General features: G+C 36.9%; 1 pseudogene; it reads left to right on the top strand.

Moving 5' to 3' along the window:
* Window positions 1-3,523: 3,523 nt before the first annotated feature.
* On the top strand, window positions 3,524-4,408 carry LOC101087844 (annotated as a pseudogene).
* Window positions 4,409-20,048: the final 15,640 nt, after the last annotated feature.

The following is a 20,048-nucleotide window of genomic DNA, read 5'->3' as shown; positions in this document are numbered from 1 at the left end:
GCTTCTCATAGGGTAACTGCAAAAACCTCAGCCAAGACCCTTTGACATCAAGGGTTGGCAACTCAAATAAATAGTTAAACGGGATTCCTCAAAAATCTGCTCCTTTGGAAGAGAATTTTTGAAAATATATTACTGATTAATTTTTTAAGGGGAAAGTACACTTAATTGGGTAAAGTGAAGTTACATGATAAATAAAAGGCTTACAGTTGTTAAAATGAATAAGAAAACAGTGGGGGAAATTATGGATGGAATGAAATACTTTCCATAGGTTCTCGAGCATTACATCAGTCTGCAAACATACAGCCCACTGACCCACAGAGGATAAGAAAATTGGATTGTCTAGCTTCCTTAGAGAACATCAGCCTAAAAAACCAACATAATAGAGCTTTCCAACTCAACTTTGGCTCTATTCTTTTCTTACCTAATGCTTTTAAAATCTTTCAGCCTATGTTTTTTAATCTAAAGCAGTGGTGTTATTAAAAATTTAAATCTAATTGTCATAAGACTACTTTACCTAGTTGAGGTTTCATATGTTCTTAATATATGATCAGAATGCAGGATGAGACAGTTAATTTTTTTTTTTTAATTTGGAGTTGACTCTCATTTGTTGCTATAATTAGACTGTAACAAGGTTTCTCAACTTTAATGTGCATATAAATTACATGGGGATCTTGTTAAAATGCAGATTCTGTTTCACCAGCATGGAAGCTTAACTGGGTCTAAGACTCTGCATCTCCAACAATTTTTCAGGTGCTGCTGATGCTGTTGAGGCAAGGATCGTACCTCGAGCAGCAAGAACTTAGACTTCACTTTTATCATTCCAGTTCTAACCTTGTCCACCTGATAGCTTTCATATTAGTAAGTGAAGTCAGGCCTGGAGACAATATCAGAAACAAATGAGCGATTACAATCATCTTTAAATAAACATTATCTTATACCCTAAAGAAATTGAAGAATTTTACCCAAAACCATGGTTTTCTTGCAGGCAAGTTGTTAGATCTGTGAAGATGTGAATGGGCGATCCTTTACATGCCATAAGCTTGTCTTAAACACTTTGTAACATTTTTTTAATTAACATGTAGCAAGAAATAGGCCTCTGGAAGTTAAGAACCACAAAACAATAAAGAAGTAAACCCTTTTGTTGGAGAACTCCAATTCCCATGTTAACATCTCATTCACAGCCTAATCGTAACCCAATTAAGAAAATTAAGATAAGTAGAAACAGCTGGAACAGAAGGAGCCCGGAGTGAAGTGTACCCTCTGCACTCATTATTCGAAGGAGATCATTACCCAACTCTACACACAGTGTGTGATATTTAATATGATTGGGCTAAATTATATCTGAAAAGAATAAGAGCACCTATGTAAAGAAATGAATCGACCTATTAGCTCTGATTCTTTAAACACTCCATTATTTGATATTTCAAGTGTAGCCATGTGATAAGCCTAGGTAATGTTGTTAGTCTGCCCAATGCATATCTCACAGGGCTGTTGAGAGGATTAAGTGAAATAATTCAGGTAAAACCCTTGGATTGAGCCTGGCCTATGCAACTACTCAGTAAATACTAGCTACCTGTATATTTTGGGACCCAGCACTTTGATTATTATGATTCATGATCTCTCTTAAAGACCAGCTCCTAGACAAGTTTTACACTGTAATTTATAGATTGTCCAGTGTGTATATGGGATGGGTATCTCACCATCCCAGCAAGCCCATCTGTAATTATGCTGTGGAGTTCACGAAAACAAGTAAAATAAATGACAGGAAAAAATAATACTTCTGATATGTATGTCAGCAATATTAATAAAAGCTAAAATATTAATGGAGATGTAGTTTCAAATTATCTTGGTGTGTTTCCATTTTCTTACATGATATCTAAGAATTACAAACTCCTATTTCCTCTACACAGTCTCTCTCTCTCCCTCTCTCTCTCTCTCTCTCTCACACACACACACACACACACACACACACACACACACAGTATACTACACATTTCAAGATGTATTTATGGGCATATGACCATCTATAAAGTATCCTGAGCAAAGTCTGATAAATTTGAACTCTGTCAAATTTAACAAGACTCTTCAATTTGATAAAGACCGAAAAACAACTCATCAGTTTCATAAGAGGTAGGGTTGCTTCATGGAATTAGCCAGTGGTTCACTGATCTCACTGATCAATTCAATCAACTTATGTGATCTGGTAACCCTGGAGAGGGAGCCTGCCAGGGTCAGATAGCTTTAGGCACTGCCCTGGTTTACAATGGAATGATAATCTGTTGGTAGCATAGGCATTTCAGAGTTGAAGAGAGTTCACAGATTCTATAAGCAAATGAGCTACCGGCTATATCTGTATTACCAGAAAAAAAAGGAACAACAACAACAACAACAAGATATGCTCTCTGGTACATATGTAATATGTTATATCCACAGGATAAATGGGCTAAAATACCATTTCTGATACAGCAATCTCAGATCCAGAAGAATAAAAATAATATATTCATGACTGTGTCTAGATTTGCATTAACATAGCTAAAGGTAAAATTTTACCCCTTGTGTTTATGCTTCTCAGCAATCTGGTACTTAATTTGGGGGAATTTCTATTTCCAATATCCCCAGGCAATATGCATATATAGAAATGTTCAGCTACTTAAAAGTGACATGGAAGCAATTCTGTGTATCTTTCATAACTAATGGAAATTCAAAAAAAAAAAAGCTGTTTCTAACTAGCTAAGCTTGACAAGTTTAGATTTATACTCCACAGCCTGATTATTTATAGCCCATTTATTTCCATACTAACCATACAACAACCAGTCAATGAAATTTGACTGTTATTTTGAAGATTTGTAACCGAATTAGTTTGCACATTTTGTTTAAATTGTTTTTTTTCCCAATGAAGTTATTATTTTTTAAGAATCTAGAGAAAAATAATTGAACATGCATAGTATTAACAAATAAATAATGGTTCTTAAGGAAGAGGAAGAATTTCAAATAACAACAGAGAATTTAAAAGTAACTAGTGCTTTTTATTCTTATTTATTTTTTTAAACTTTATTTATTTATTTATTTATTTATTTATTTATTTATTTAGAGTGAGCACAATGAGGGAGAGGCAGAGAGTGAGGGAAAGAGAAAGAATTCCAAGCCAGCAGCTCTGACTATGAGCCTGATGCAGGGCTCGAACTCACACACTGTGAGATCATGACCTCATCTGAAATCAACCGTCTGATGCTTAACCAACTGAGGTAACCAGGTGCCCCCCAAAATAACTGGTGCTTTTTAAAGCACCAATATCCAACAATTGAATATAGAAATTAATCAGTATTGAGATAATACAGAAATATTAGGAAAATGTAAAAATATAAAGTCTCGGTGAAATAGCTGTGCAGAGATCCAAACTTGTAAAGACTTTCCTGGGTTCCCTGACTCCACAGATGCTCCTTCTCCCCTGCCTCCCTAGCTACCCTCTGTGGTGTGTGGTCCTACCTCCAACTCAAATGCTTGTCTAGGGAGCTGGAACCAAATGTGGGACTCTGTAGAAAAGGTACAGGGTAATGGGAGAAGCTTCCACAGCTGCTGCCTTCTGTGCACGGATTGCAGGAAAAAATTAGATGGCACAGGAGCAGTGATGCACGATGCAGAGATCTACTTGCAAATCTTGCTATGGAAAGGATGGGCCGAAAGGCTATGGTTATAGCAGGGGCACTGGTACACTCAACATGGATAGTGGGGAGAGGCTGGTGGGCATCAAAACCAAGTATGTTCAACCTCACATGACCACAGTCAATTTAGAAATGTCTGACAACTTTTTACTTTATTTTTTAAAAATATTTATTTATTTTTGAGAGAGAGGGTGAGGGAGGGACAGAGAGAGGGAGGCACAGAATCCAAAGCAGGCTCCAGGGTCTTGAGCTGTCAGCACAGAGCCCGATGTGGGGCTTGAACTCACAAACTGTGAGATCATGACCCCAGCTGAATCAGATGCTCAGCCTACTGAGCCACCCAGGTGCCCCAGAAATGTCTGACGCTTCTAAATTTGCTCAGAAATACAGAGGTACCGAGAAGTGTTCCAGATGTGGGGATTCTGTATGTGCTGCTGAGAAGATAACTGGAGCTGGAAAACCCTAGCACAGAAACTGTTTCCTATGTGCCAAGTGTGGGAAGGGTCTTGAATCAGCAACTCTAAGAAAGAAGATGAGACCTATTGTAAAGGATAGCACGCAAAGAACTTTAGGCCCGAGAGACAGGCTCTGGCCAAGGAACAGAACCCTTGTTCATGCACACTAAAGGTGTAAACCCACAACTAAGATCATGCACTGGTCTAACTACAAGCACTGATCTACATGATCTAACTACTGTAAAATTCCATGCGCACGTAAGTACTATCATCCTGTCCATGGATGGGTGACTGACCAGCAGGAGGAGGACACTACATCCTTTTGCGTGATTCATCAGTATTTTTTTTTCAACTTTCTTTTTTTATTTATTTTTGGGACAGAGAGAGAGAGAGCATGGACGGGGGAGGGGCAGAGAGAGAGGGAGACACAGAATCAGAAGCAGGCTCCAGGCTCTGAGCCATCAGCCCAGAGCCTGACGCAGGGCTCGAACTCACAGACTGCGAGATGGTGACCTGGCTGAAGTCGGACGCTTAACCGACTGCGCCACCCAGGCGCCCCTGATTCATCAGTATTTTCAAGAACCATTTCTTTTACATTTGAAACAAAAGTTCAGCTTGAAAATAAAAAGCACCATGTAATATTTACAATTCAAATATAATATTTCAAAAGCATTTCAGTTAATATTAAAGAAATACAGTGTGTGACAACTTTTATTCCATGAAGTTTCAACCTTATTTGTGTTGCTTTGTAATTGGGAAAAGATCCTAAATTTTGTTAAAACTTTTCACATCATTTTATGGCTTAATTTTCCTGTCCACCTTTTTAAATACATGTAGGCTATAAAAGGTACCCAAACAAGTCTACAGATTTTCTGAGAGGTCAAAAGCTGAGTTTGAGGAGTCCTCACAGATTGTAATTGTCAGAAGCAACAGAAAGGAGTAGGGAGGGTAACAGAGAGAAGATTTCCAGGAAGCATATGCTTTCTAGGAAAATAGAATTTGATTCTTTCCAATATATGCTTGATGTGTCTTATCATACCATATTCCACTGAAAACTTCACCAGTGCTGTTCAATGCCTCCAATGTGTGGTTAAAAACCTACCCTTAGAGATTTCTCTGCTGATTTGCTCAAACACAAGTGATTAATTTTATGTTTTCTCCCCCAGTAATGGACCTTGAAATCTGTTTGTCCCTTTACCTATGATACCCCTCTTTATTTAGAACACTCTTCCCCTTCCATTCTTCTAATTAACTCCTTTTCCTTCTTTTAGATCAATTTTGATCTCACTTCACCTGAGTTGGGATGGCTGTTATACTGAAGTGACAAATAATCCCCAAATTTAATGGCTAAACACATCAAATGTTTATTTTTCATCCATGTCATATGTTTGATATAGGCTGGCAGGAGGTTCTGTTAATTGCAAGCCCTGAAGGCTGGCAGAGTCCTATCTCATTCTTTCAGGATTGAGATATGACAATCAATAGGGAAGGAAATGCAATACAGCATGCAATCCTGGCTCTTTAGGCTTCCACTCAAAAGACAACAGATTACCTCTGCACATATTTCATAAGCTGAGGCCAGTCACCTGAACACACCTGACTCAAACCGGAGTATTAAGAGTATAGTCCAACTGTGCCCAGTGGAAGAACCAGGCATTTGTGACTATCGCTTTGTCATCATGGGGATAAAAACTGCATCATATTTACCCATATCAGCCCTGGCTTTGCAGCTTTTAGATTCTAAAGGTATATCCCGAGTACATATTCTATGTCTAACAATTTCTTTTTTTCTTAAGTTTATTTACTTATTTTGAGAGAGAGAGGGAGGAAGAGAGCACATGCACATATGCACGTGAGAGAGCAGGGAAGGGGCTGAGAAAAAGGGAGAGAGAGAATCTTAATTAAGCAGGCTCCACGCTCAGTGCAGGGTCCAACACGGGGCTTGATTTCACCAACTTTGAAATCGTGACCCGAGCCGATATCAAGAGTCTGATGCTTAAGGGACTGAGTCACCCAGGCACCCCTATGTCTAATAATTTCTAAGTTATTTATTACAAAATAAGTATAACATATTATCCTTGCTTTTGAGGAGAACAGGAAATCAACCTTCAACCTTAAATTAATTAGCCATTCCATCTCTAACTTGCAAAACTAGAACACGCTTGAAGAATCAATAGGCCTTTGAGGTTATTTTTTTTCTTTCCTTTTTAAACTTTGAAGGAAAACATTCAGCAAATAGTGAGCTCTCATAGCCAAGGGTAGAACAGCATTAAAAATAAGTCGTGAAAGTGAGCACAGGGTGAGGAAATGTCCATTGCCTAGCTAATTAGCCTACCATTTTCTTAGGCAGGTATATGTTTAGACAATTTGAAACACTTGCCAAAATATTGAGGAGGAACCTAAATTTTCACACGAGAAAAGCATAAATGAGATCCCAGAAAGAATTACCATTTTATTTTTGACTATGGCCTAGCAAGACACTTAGATGCCCCTTAAGAGGGAAACACTCTCTTCTCTGCCCAATATAGGAAACTGTGGAGGTGTTAATGACAGACCTGATTATGCACTGAGAGAACAGTAGCATCTGCACACAGGCAAAGATTCCCAAAGGCTGACTGACAACTCTCCTTTAGCAGATAGTTCTTGGAAGGGAAAAACGAGTTTCTGTTATCACTTGTCACTGCTTCTCTAATGAACACTGCCTGGATCTGACTGGCAATCCCTCACCCACCCCCGCCCCTGCCCCCAAGGTGTACCCAAATAAGGTTATAGAATAGTGCGAAGGAGAACGTCTGTCTTTTGTGCTGGTGCCATATCTGTGCCCGGCATACAGATCCTTCCTTCCTGGGTGCTAGTCGTACATACGATCACATGATTTTTCTTGGACTTCTCACTGCATTATTTTGCAATTCATCTTATGTTTTATTGTTTTGCATTGGTTTCACAAAAGCTTATAGTGTCTGCCAGTTTTTACCTAACTTAATCTTCCTGCTCACTTCTTTAACTATATGGAAATGCTCTGAGGTTAATGGAACTACATGGACATATGGCAAAATCACTTTGCAGAAGCATAAATGACGAGTCTTAAGGAAGTAAAATCACATTTTCGTTTGCATACCAAGGAAGAGGGTCCTCAACCCTTCTCTGACACAGTTTAAAATAAAATTTAAAAATTGTAAACTATTCAAGTTAAGATACTGTATTGATTCTTATCGATTGCAATTCCTTTAGCAACTTGAGCTTTGTGGATTCTTTAGTAAATATTAGCTCATGAAAATGATGATCATCATTGAGTGATGATAATAAAGTCTACATAATTTGGCAAAGCTGTAGCCAATTCAGGTTAATCTTACTGCCTAACACCTCTGAGGAGCTCGATGAAGATAGGCATTAGGATAAAACTTTGTGGTGGAGAGGTACTTCTTACCCCCATCCACTCCAGACATTTGCAGACACTTACTTTGCAATGCCTTTCAAGCACTGTGTGCCATGGTGCTCGTTCTTTTACAAACAAAACAAAACAAAAACATTGGGATATCTCTCTCTTCTATGCATTTATAAAATACCATTTCTCCCATTGTCTTTTATTTTACATGGAACAAATAGGGTTATTTTATTTTATTTTTTTTTAATTTTTTTTTTCAACGTTTATTTTTGGGACAGAGAGAGACAGAGCATGAACGGGGGAGGGGCACAGAGAGAGGGAGACACAGAATCGGAAACAGGCTCCAGGCTCTGAGCCATCAGCCCAGAGCCTGACGCGGGGCTCGAAATCACGGACCGCGAGATCGTGACCTGGCTGAAGTCGGACGCTTAACCGACTGCGCCAACCAGGCGCCCCCAAATAGGGTTATTTTAAAAATCATAATAACAGGAAAATTGGCCTTAAATTTTTCACTTCTTTTGGTCTTCATCATAGGGTTTAGCTAGCAATAGACTGCTTTTTCAGAATAATAATAATAATACTTGTATAACCATAAAAAGCCATCCCCATAAAAGTAAAAAGACAGAGAGAGAGAGTAGTCAATGATAAATGCTATCATTTTAAGACTTGTGCTCTGGTTTGAAAAAATATTCTCTTTTCTTATGAGACTTGTAGAAGTAAAAAACCAAGATGCTGGTGTCTCTCTCAATTTTGGTAGATATGCAAATCTGATCAGTGGAAGTATAACAACTATATTTCATTTGCTGGTACAGGTCCATAATAAGTAGACGGTTTTAGCATTTATCTGTTTATTTCTATTAAAAAAAAGAAAGAAAAGAAAACTGTTTGTTACCCATTCGCAATTAAGTATTAAGTACATATAAATATCTATATAACATACTATGGATAAAGTAAACAGTGTCACGGACCTTAGCATCATCTGGAAGATATAAAAAGAAGCAAATAACAGCTACCATAGAGAGATGAGTGCCATATAAGAGAAGCAGAGACAGTCTGTAATTGGGGCTAGTTATGGAATGGTATGTGGCAAGGCTTGTCAGAGAAAGTAATTTTGAAGCTGATCTACAGATCGAAAAGTAGTTTAATAGAGGGTTGGAGATAGAGGGTAAATGCCTGTGGGGTGTGTGTGTGTGTGTGTGTGTGTGTGTGTGTGTGCGGTGTGGTGTGGTGTGGTTTCAGGCAAAAAGAGAAATAGGAGCAGATGAAGGGACAGAGGAGAGTCACCTAGTTATGAACATCTTATAAGCTATATTAAGACACGAAAATTTTATCTATGAGTAGGACTGGCTCTCTAATTTGCAGAATGAGAGTACAGGGCTCTTTTTCCAAAGATTAAGAATTTCAAGAACATAGAGCAGAATATTAAATCAAGTATGGGGCCATTCTAAAAGCAGGACCTTGTGCATGCTCATGTCACATGCCCATGAAGCTGGTTCCATTTAAGATTAATAGGAGACTATAAAAGGTTTTAAGTATGAGAATACTAAAAGGTCATTTTAGTTTTAGAAATATCCCTCTGCTTCTATCAGAGTATAGCTTGGAAGGGAAGCCATATTTGAAGAAGGGAGACTTGCCTGACGACTAAAAAATGATTCAGATGATCAACAATATTGGCATAAACTATGGTAAAGGCCATAAAAATGGAGTGAATTACAAAATTTTAGGATGTAGGATTTAGAATGAAGAAGACAAATTATGAGAGATTGATGGGAGAAGTAGGCAAATTCAAGATTGGATTTCAAGACATATGTTTGAGTATAAGAAATATAAGAAATAGAAAAGTATTAGGGCATAAAGTGCTATCCTCATTTAATTGGAAATTACAGTTATCAGTTGTATATATGCTGTGAAATAAAAAAGAGATATATCTAAAAATAGAAACTAGAAAGCACTGGCATTCCTAAAAGAATTTGAATGGTGGTATTTTTGAGACAACTTACAGAGACCACGTACAGTGAGTAGAGGGTAGGGCTATGAATAGAACCCAGAGAAAACTAACATGAAAAATGTTTTCAAGAAAAATCCTGAAACAAAAGAGAGAAAGAAATAAGGAAAGAAAAGAAATGAAAAGAAAAGAAAAGAAAGGAAAGGAAAAGAGAAAAAGAAAAAGAAAAAGAAAAACATAGGTGAAAAACTAGAAAGGCAGGTGTCATAGAAGCCAATGGAAATGTTTTCCAAGAAGCAATGTGTTGTTGGGGGAGACTGGGTGGCTCAGTTGGTTGAGTGACCAACTTTGGCTCAGGTCATGATCTCACGGTTTTTTTTCTAGTATTTGACTTTTTAATTTTCTTTCATTTATTCTCTGACTATATGTATTAACTTTCTTTTCTACTTTATACTTTCATAATTTGTAAGATATTCTACTAGTGTCTATGTTATGCTATTTACAAACATCTTTTTTTTAATGTTTTTATTTACTTTTGAGACAGAGAGAGACAGAGCATGAGCAGGGGAGAGGCAGAGAGAGAGGGAGACACAGAATCTGAAGCAGGCTCCAGGCTCTGAGCTGTCAGCACAGAGCCCGATGCGGGGCTCGAACTCACGGACTGTGAGATAGTGACCTGAGCTGAAGTCGGAGGCTTAACCGACTGAGCCACCCAGGCGCCCTGACAAACATCTTAATTAAATTATTTTCCTAGGGGTGCCTGGGTGGCTCAGTTGGTTAAGCCTCCAACTTTAGCTCAGGTCATGATCTCATCGTTTGTGGGTTTAATCCCCGCATCGGGCTCTGTGCTGGCAGCTCAGAGCCTGGAGCCCTTTGGATTCTGTGTCTCCTTCTCTCTCTGCCCCTCCCCTGCTTGACCTCTGTCTCTCAAAAATAAATAAACATTAAAAAACAAAATAAAAAAAAAGAAGTAATGTGTTGTCAATGGTATAAATGTTGTTGAAAGGTCAAGTAAGGTAAGAACAGAAAAGGATTTTGTGATAAAAATTTCACAGTGGCCTTGTTGGAATTGGTTTCCAAGAACGTGCATGTAAGTAGGGTGATGAAGAAGAAAAAAATGTGAGTAGACAATTCAAGAAGATTCACCCCTAAGAGGTCAGAAATGAGGTAATTACAAAGCAGGGCTAAGAAGAAAGGATAGGAATGAGCACTGGGTAGTGGTGATAGGAAAGGATAGTGGACAGAATGATGGTTTCCCAAAGATGTTTATATCCTAATTCTGAAAACTGTGAATATATCACCTTACATAGCAAAAGTGTTTTTGCAGATGTGATTAAGTTTACTATCTTGAGATGTAAAGATACTCCTAGATTATCTGGGTGGGCTCAACAGAATCATAAAGCTTCTTATAAGAGGAAGGCAGGAGTGACAAAGCCAGAGCAGAAGATATGAGGATGAAGGCAGAGATTGGAATCAGATGATTGCCGCTGGGGGCCACATGCAAAGAAATCCAGGAAGTCTCTAGAATTTAGAAAAGGCAAGGAAACAGATTCTCCCACAAATCCTCTATGAGGAACATAACTCTGATGACACTTTGATTTCAGTCCTCTTAAGACCAATTTCAGACTTCTGAGCTCCAGAACTGTGAGATAATAAATTTGTCTTTTTCTAAAACCACTAAGTTTTTAGTAATTTGTTACAGCAACAATAAGAAAATAATACAGAAGGTATTAGTACAGAGGGGGAAAACTGTAAAATATAGGAGAAGAAGGGAAATCAATAGCAGCATAGTCCTGAGGAGCAGGAGGAGACGGAATCTGAAGCCAGTCGGAAGAGTTCAACCTGGAAAGGAGGAACCAGAGGGTGAGGGTGCAGAGAAGCCTGGGCTTTAAGAGGCTGGCAGTGGGCGGACTTCTTGAACAAACAAGAAGAGGGAAAGTGGTCATGTGGGAGGTTTGTGAAGAGAAATAGAGGTTTGAAGCAACTTGAAGACTGGATTAGAAAAAAGCCTTGGAAAATATAGAGTATTTCTAGGAAGTGTTGAAGGCCTTTGTAGCGATGGAAGGCCACCCATATACATCAGCATGCAGCTGCTTAGTTGTGTGATTTTATTTATAATTGCTCAGAAGTTCAGATTCAGAAAAGTCAGAGGGTTGGATTGCTTTTTAGGTGAAGTGTCAGGGCAAAGTAAATTATACTATTGGCAAGATGGTGGCTACAGGGATTGGCCATGAGTTCTAAATCCATTTGCTCTTATCTGCTGCTAAAAGAAATTGAGACATATGCTGAACACAGCTAGTAGGAAAAGGCAATCTTGCACTCATAAACCTCAATTCATCCTGATCTCAAAGTTTATATTCTTAGCTACTTCATCATATATCTGTCATTATACCGCAAAATTAGTAGGAATGTAGAATTCAGGGGTGGATAACAAGAAAACAAAGAAGAAACAAACAGATCAGGATAGCCACAAACTCATTTTTTGTCCTACAAATAATCTTAAGCTGATTATTTTAACACCAATTTACAATTATTCCCCAATCCATAAATATAATCATTGCTATCTACTTGGGATAAAGTGCTACTCACATTCAGAATATCATGCATGTTTCATTCATTAAAAAAGGAAAATATTTTGAGAAATATGTTTTACTTTACTGGTTATGACTAAGTGTTGAAGAAACTTCCAAAGTGTTTTTTAGGTATCTATTTTAACATGAAATTATAAAAGTGCATTACCTGAATTTGCTTAAAATAGTTAATGCGTGGATTCAGGCCTAGGAAGAGTGAAAAACATTCATTTCTGTTTGCTCAGATGTCTGTCTTTAAAGATCTATTTTACCATTATCTTGATCAATGAGCAGTTTGGGGGGGGGGGGGTGAACATAACTTCCAAGCCCCAGTGGTAGGCATATATCTGCTTCTGACTTTTTGGTTCTTTCTTCCATGGGCAAATAATTAGTCCAAAAGCAATCTAGGGCCCAAGCTGGGCTAATAAGAATTGTTGTTGGGATTTTCACTGAAGATATCTGGAAAAACACATGCTTTTTATTTTTCTCTCTGGCATGCCAACCTCCAAGGAACATACAAATTGGCTGTTGCCTGGGGCAACTTGTTGCTTTACTTGAACAGCATGTTTCTGAGAATGAAGTCAAACAAAGCAGAGAAAGGGAGAAATAAAGAGTTCCCACCGACTGAATTCCTGAAGCCAACCATGCCTGAAGATAGTCTGATCCTTGGAGTCATTAAGTGCTTTTTGTGCTAAGGATAGATTGAGCTGTTCTGTCACTTGTAACCAAAATAATCATGACTGAAAAAAGAGAGTTTTTTTTTTTGTTTGTTTTTTGGGTTTTTTTGGGGTTTTTTTTTTTTTTTTTTTTTTTTGGCCTTTATTAAGGTTAGTAAACTCAGTGGAGTCTCCATGGAAAAAATCTATTAGTTTGCTTTCTCTTTAGGAAAGTCTTAATCATGCTACTATTTGAAACAGTGGTTTCACATCAGAGGTAATTTTTATTTTACTTTTGTTTATTTTTTTTCAGAGATAATTTTTAAATAGTTTCAAGTGCAGTGAAATTTCTCCAACAGAGTCTCTGTCTATCCAATGATAGTACAAGAGATATATCCAAGAGATTATGTTATAAAAGACTAAAAGTATGAATTTAGAAATATAAGCCAAAGGAAGAGTAGGTGAAAAGCCCTAACTAGAAATTTGAGGAAATAATGTTTTTTATTCACCAGGATGATTGTTAATCTGTCTATGTAGCCATATAATCCAAAAACATAATATGGTAGACATAACCAATTCGGGAAATTTTAGCCCTGTGTATTAAATGTGAAAATTTTAAGGAGAGCATTTTCATACAGCTTATAGGAATTTATATTTGTATATTTGAACTCTATCTTGCAGGATGTTTTTCTTTATATATCTCTCTAACATCTATAAGGCAAGTTAACATTTAAGAGCATATATCATAGTTTATGCAATATTTAAAGTCTTCTTAGAATATTAAAGGTAAAATGTTTATGTATTTAAGATCAAATAATTTGTAAGCTCATGTAATTGTTGCCTATTACAGAGAATACTAATACTAAATAATTGTAATTAAATTTCCCAATTAATAACCTTACCAAATTTATTCTAAGAAGGAAGAATATCAACTACCACATTTAGCTTTGTCAAAACTTTCCAACCTCATGACCTAAAGATCCTTAGGGACTTTAAGAATTTTAAATGAGGCAAATTCATTGGTTACTGATTTGTGGTTTAGCTGACTTCCATTTTCACTGATTGTTCTTTGTCATTGAGAGATGTCAGTTTGAAAGTAGAGTGCATTACTATAAATAATGCAAGACAGGACATGTTAATATGCAGCTAAATCACTTGTGTTATGGAAAATATAGTCTATGTGGTAAAGGTCATACTAGTTAAGAAAACACACAAATACATATATGCAAACATACACACTAATATAACAGCAATGAAAATTCAGTCTAAATGTTTTCCTAACAGTTAGCAGGCAAAGAAATTAGATCATTTCCTGATCAGTTTTTATCTGTATAATCTCTTTTGCACTTACTTATTGCAATGATTTTGGTTTGTCTTTATACTTTCTATTGCTATTAATGATTTTCTAAAATAATTTTATTTTTAATAATCTATTGCATTTGGTAATTGTCATCTCTGAATGTTAAAACTGATTACAGTCTATTTGTATATTTTTAAATTTATTTTTCATCATGCTTTAACTAGATGCATGCTATCTCCATTGAAGAGAGTAAACAAGTAATATTGATTATCAATTATGGTCTTTAATTACCTAGTGTAACTTCCACTCAAGTTATCTTCCTAGTCACTTCTAATAATTGAATAGGCAAGAATAAGAACGTGTTTCCCAATTGTTTATAAATCAGTTCTTTTTTTTTATTTTTTTTAATGTTTATTTATTTTTGAGACAGAGAGAGACAAAGCATGAATGGGGGAGGGTCAGAGAGAGAGGGAGACACAGAATCCAAAACAGGCTCCAGGCTCTGAGCGGTCAGCACAGAGCCCGACGCGGGGCTCGAACTCATGGACCGTGAGATCATGACCTGAGCTGAAGTCAGACGCTTAACCAACTGAGCCACCCAGGAGCCCCTATAAATCAGTTCTAAAGGGATAAACAGTTCTCATTTAACAAAGAAGAATGTGCTAATTTCTGGTTACCCAAACTGGTCCCTGCATCCATTAATAAATGCTATTTAATGAATCCATCACTGTCTAAAATCTGGTAAAGACTTAGATATACACAGGCTAATTTGAGGGGCACATTTTAAAGGTGTCTATATCTCATAGCTGGACATACATTAACTAGGCTCATATAGACTGATTGAGAAATGCCCAAAAGTTAATATGATAATTTGTACTAAAATTGCAAATATGCCAAGAATGCTGGTTAGTGCTTTTTCTTTCTGTAGACTACTAACCATAAAGTCATATTATAATTCAAATAATATGTTATAAAATGCACAATCATGTGAACTGTGACTGATTCTCTCACAGCAAAGGCAAGTTAAATCAAGCACCACATTATCAAAAGTGTGGTGATCAGGAAAGCAGAACAAAGGAATTAGCAGATATTAAGAAGTCTCTTTTAGTTAGCTAGCAACAAAAATTATCTTTCACTTTGGGAAGCTTTGATAAAGGAGTGTGAGTGTTGGAATCTGCCTATCTACATGCCCCATGTCCATAACCACCTCACAGAGACTCTGCTGTGCTTACTTCTACTGATATTCCATCCCAATGTGTACAGCATATCCTTAGGAGGCTTTCACGGGTGTGAAATTAAATTATGTTTCTTTTATAACACTGGAGTGGTTACTACATAGCATTTGGCAAAATCTTGAATTTAAATAATTAGTTAGTCAATGTCTACTGAACTGCAAGCTCCAGGAAATTAGGACTTGTGTCTATTTTGATCATTATATTATACACAATGCTTTACACACAGTAAGCATTTGGTATATTTTGCATGTTACTAATGACAAGCTTTAGTCTCTAAGCTGGCCTTGTGCTATGGTCTGAATGAGTCACATACCTCCCCAGTCATATATTGAATTCCTACAGTCCAACGCTATGGTGGGAGGAGGTAGGTCCTTTGAAAGGTAATGATTAGGTCATGAGGGTGGAGTCTCATGATTAGGACTAGTGTACTTATAAAAGAGACCCTATAGAGCTTCACTAAGAAGGCACTGGCTATGAACCGGAAGAGGGTCTTTGCCATTCTATTGCCTTGATCTTGGACTTCCAGCCTTTAGAACTGTGAGGAATAAATTTCTGCTGTTCATAAGCTATCCACTCTATGGTATTCTGTTATAGCAATCTTAATGGACTAACACAGTTTGATATATGCTTGATCAAATTTTGATTTATTAAATTCAAATTTGTCTTCCCAAATACCACTCTCTTAAGAATACTGTGATTTGGGAGCCCCTGGGTGGCTCAGTCAGTTAAGCTTCTGACTTCGGTTCAGGTCAAAATCTCGAGGCTCATGAGTTCCAGCCCCATCAGGCTTTGTGCTCACAGCTCAGAGCTTGGAGACTGGTTCAGATTCTGTGTCCCCCTCTCTCTCTGCCTGTCACCAACCACCCCCCCCACACACACACACACACTCTGTCTCTCTGTCTCTCTCTCTCTCAAAACTGAATAAATATTAAAAAAAGAAACTTAGGGATGCCTGGGTGACTCAGTTGGTGAAGCATGCAACTCCTGATTTCAGCTCAGGTCATGATCTCACAGTTTGTGAGTGTATGCACACTCTTACAATAGTTCTTTTTAAAAATTGTTTAAATTTAATGAGTTGTTGGGATATATTTTTAGTCACCTAATTATGCATGTCAAAACATCTAGTGAGTTTACATAGGAAGTTATACATAAAAGGATATGTATGTATTTCTAGACAAATAAGAATCTATTTTTCTATCTGGAAGTTTAAAAGTACAAGGCCATTCAGTATCTCATTCAGTTAGAATTCTCCAAGATAAATGAATAAATAAACATACCACCCAGCCAACCAACCAGGAAGTGATGTTTCAGTCAATGTAGTTATTTGAATATCCATACCTCATAAAGCTATGAAGATTTCTTAATGTAATAACAATTTGGTTTGTGGTGTATTTCAACTCATATGTTTCCAAGTGAGTTGGTTATGTAACAGAGAGTGATTTTTCATTAAACTAACTCATTCTGAGTTTTTTCTGAACTCTAAATGCACAGAATCTCTCAAATGTAGAGTACTCTGTATAGTAAATGCTCAGATTTCCCCAAAGTGATTTTTAACATAGAAAACATCTTAGCATTCCTGTGAGAACACATCTTCAATACAATAATTGCTAAACTTGAATCAAAACACATATATTTATTGTTACATGTTTCTAAGATTAGAGTAAATAAAATTAAAAAGTCAAGGTTAATTATTAAAAGATTGAAAATAGATAATGATAGATATTTATACATCTATGGACTTTCATTTTAATATTATTATTATTGGATCTATACAGTACAAAAAGTACCATAATGCAAAGCGAATATTTAATAACTGGAGATACAAAGATACTGTCAGATAGGAAACTAAAGGCATTGATTAGCCCATAGACGACAGATAAATACCAATGACGGTCAAGAACTATGGACTTCTAACCTACTCGTGAGCAAACAATTTAGCCTGCTATCATTGCAGAAATGCTTATAGAAGGTAGACAACATCTAGGCCAGAGACAAAGGAGGGTTGATTACTCAGAGTAATAGCAGTATATCACTTTAGTAAGTCAGACTGAGAAAGACAAATAACATATGACTTCACTCATGTGTGGATCTAAAAAACATAAATGAATAAATAAAGAAATGAAAAGCAGAATCAGAACTATAAATACAGACAACAAACTGAAGGTTGCCAGAGGAAGGGGCACAGGTATGGGCATAATGGGTGAAGGGGAGAGGGAGAGACAGGCTTCCAGTTATGGATTGTTAAGTCACGGGAAGAAAAGGCACAGTATAGGGAATATAGTCAATGATACTGTGATAGCATTGTATGGTGACAAATGGTATTTACACTTTTGGTGAACATAGCATAATGTATAGGGAATTGTAGACATGAAACTCATGTAACATTTATGTCAATTATGCTTAAATTAAAAAAATATATATTTTTAATATATCACTATGTATCAGTTTCCAAGCCCCAATTCTCACATGGCGATGTAAATATGGCCTAAGATAACTAAACAAGCAATGTATTTGATTACAATAGAGTAACCCTGGGCATAGGTAAGCCCAGTCTTTTATCATGGACAGTAAGCATGCCCAACCTTTGCTACACTGGCTCTATTCCTCAAGGTTGTTTGTTATACAGACATCCTTGAAAAGTGATTCTGGACAAAAGGGAAGTTAGTGTCTTGCTAGGAAGACATGCAGAAATATGAGAGATATATGAAGAATTGTTTGTCAACATGGTCTTTTTTTAAAATTTTTTTAATGTTTATTTTTGAGAGAGAGAGACAGAGCGTGAGTGGGAGAGGGCAGAGAGAGAGGGAGACACAGAATCCGAAGCAGGCTCCAGGCTCCGAGCTGTCAGCACAAAGCCTGACATGGGGCTCAAACTCACAAACTGCAAGATCATGACCTGAGCTGAAGTCGGATGCTCAACCAACTGAGTCACCCAGGTGACCCTCTCAACAATGGTCTTTAGAGTAATTGAACAAGGATCACCATTGGGCATCTTTGTTTGTTTGTTTAATCAATTAATTTAAGTTAGTTAATATACAATGTAGCTGGTTTCATCACTTACATATAACACCCATCTTAACAATCGGTTTAGATTCTGGAATAATCAATAAACCAGCACTTGTGGGTAGTGAAGGATGACCACTGTGTAACATACCTACTCATTTCTGGAGCTCCATTTTTCCCTGAGAATTGTTTTAACAGGGCCTCCATCCATTCTCTAGAGTGATGGTTTTGTTTAAAAAAAAAACAGAATTTAAAGGGTTTAGACATCAAGAAAGGAATGTCTAAAAGAAGTAAAAGGAGATTGATGGATTTAGAGTTAAAATCATAGTAGCATTTCTGATATGTATTTAACTAATTCTAAAAGGAAACATAAAGTTCATTAATGTAACTATCTCTATCTCCATCGCATGTCCTGTGTACCTATTCAATCAAAATAGATTTAGTGTATACACTGTGACTCTTGATTTGTATTGCCTGATGATGAGTGCTGTGGAATATCTTTTCATGTGTCTGGTAGCCACTCTGGAAAACAGTATAGAGGTTCCTCAATAAGTTAAAAATAGAACTACCCTAGACCCAGCAATTGCACTACTAGGTATTTACCCAAAGGATACAAAAATACTGATTCGAAGGGACACATGCACCCTGATGTTTATAGCAGCACCATGAACAATAGCCAAATTATGGAATGAGCTCAAATGTCCATCAGCTGATGAATACAGAAGCAGTGTGTGTGTGTGTGTGTGTGTGTGTGTGTGTGTTTTTGTGTGTGTGTTTGTGTGTGTTTGCGTGTATACACATACATACATATATGTATATATGTGTGTATATATACATATATACATACATATATGTGTATATATACATATATATACATATATACATACATATATGTGTATACATATATATGTCTTCAAATATTTGCAAATGGCAAGATTTCATTCTTTTTGATGACTGAGTAATTATCCATATTCAGCCATCAAAAAGAATGAAATCTTGCTGCAAAGATGTGGATGGAGCTACAGTGTATTATGCTAAGCAAAATAGAGAAAGACAAATATCATGATTTCACTCAGATGTGGAATTTAAGAAATAAAACAGGTGAACAGAGGGGAAGGGGGAAAAAAGAGAGGGAAGCAAACCATAAGATACTCTTAATGATAGAGACAAACTGAGGGTTGATGTAGGGGTGTTGCGTGGAGGGATGGGCTAGATGAGTGAAGGGTATTAAGGAGGGCACTTGTTGGGATGAGCACTGGGTGTTATATGTAAGTGATGAATCACTAAATTCTACTCCTAAAACAATATTACTCTGTATGTTAACTAGCCAGAATTGAAATAAAAACCTGAAACAAAAAAAAATTTAATGGAAAGGAAAATAATATATTTTGAAATAATCAAGATGACTCGATGGAGTAATGGGGGAAATTTTCATAGTGTGAAAATGAAGAGCTTTTCTGCAGATGAGAAACAAGAAACACAAAGGAATCAGTAATGTGAAGTCCCTAAGAAAAAGCAATTCAGGCAAAGAATGGGAAGGACAGGTGCTAGGGTGCTGAGGTGAGGGAGTGGAACACATAGCAAGTCTGCCTGTATGATTACAAGAGAGCTGAGAATGAGCAGGATGAGACAGCTAGGAGTCCTGAAGGCTACGGTAAGAAGTTTGGATTTTATTTATTTTTTAATGCCAAGCCATTGATTTTTTTTTTTTTTACAGCTGGACAGGGACATTTTTAAAATTCATTTATTTATTTTTGAGAGAGAGAGAGAGAGAAAATGAATATGAATGGGGGAGGGGCAGAGAGAGAGGGAGAGAGACAATCCCAAGTAGGCTCTA

The sequence above is a fragment of the Felis catus genome, chromosome B3, assembly GCF_018350175.1.
Source record: "Felis catus isolate Fca126 chromosome B3, F.catus_Fca126_mat1.0, whole genome shotgun sequence".
In the NCBI taxonomy this organism is placed as follows: domain Eukaryota; kingdom Metazoa; phylum Chordata; class Mammalia; order Carnivora; family Felidae; genus Felis; species Felis catus.
This window is presented reverse-complemented; position numbering and strand designations above follow the sequence as displayed.